Source organism: Octopus bimaculoides, chromosome 20 (assembly GCF_001194135.2).
Source record: "Octopus bimaculoides isolate UCB-OBI-ISO-001 chromosome 20, ASM119413v2, whole genome shotgun sequence".
Taxonomy (NCBI): Eukaryota; Metazoa; Mollusca; class Cephalopoda; order Octopoda; family Octopodidae; genus Octopus; species Octopus bimaculoides.
Window position 1 is genome coordinate 19138962 of NC_069000.1, and position 696 is coordinate 19139657.

General features: G+C 30.3%; 1 long non-coding RNA gene across 3 annotated transcripts in view; it reads right to left on the reverse strand.

Annotated features, from left to right (window-relative positions):
* Positions 1-696, reverse strand: part of LOC106868233 (uncharacterized) — a 274184-nt gene that overhangs the window by 263714 nt on the left and 9774 nt on the right. The window lies entirely within an intron of this gene.

Below are 696 nucleotides of genomic sequence, written 5' to 3' on the forward strand. Positions count from 1 at the left end.
TTCATTTAATGGCTGTTTTTCTATGCTAGTATAGCTTAGACTGCAGAAAAGTGAGGCAAGATTTTTACAGCCAATCACCAATATATATATATATATATATATATATATATATGTAGTAAATTAAATGTACATATACATACATAAATATATATCATCATCATCATTACCACTACCACCACCACCGTATTAACATTCATTTCTCCATGCTTGTATGGGTTAGACTAAATTTGTGGTGGCCGATTTTTCTATGCCCAGATGCCTTTCATCATGGCCAAACATGTTTCCATGGAAGATTGGAAATGAACAGCACCATTTATATGATAGTTATCATCTATTGTGCACCATCAAGACAAAGAGACACAAATTCACACGCACAAACAAATAATATGGGCAAGTGTGTATGTGTGTAAATATATATATATATACACAGATAAGATAGATGTGTGATTGTGTGAGGTTGTATATGCATTTGTTCATTTGTTTTATGTTCATTTTACCATGGCAGCAAGGAATAACCAATTTCTACATATTTTTCAAGCACAGAGATAGAAGAAAGTTTATCGGCAGCTAAAGCCCAGTAAACATCAGCAGTTATAACTTGCCATTTTTTCTATCTATCTAATTATTTATACATATATACACATACATACATATACACACACGTATATATATATATATATATATATATATATATAT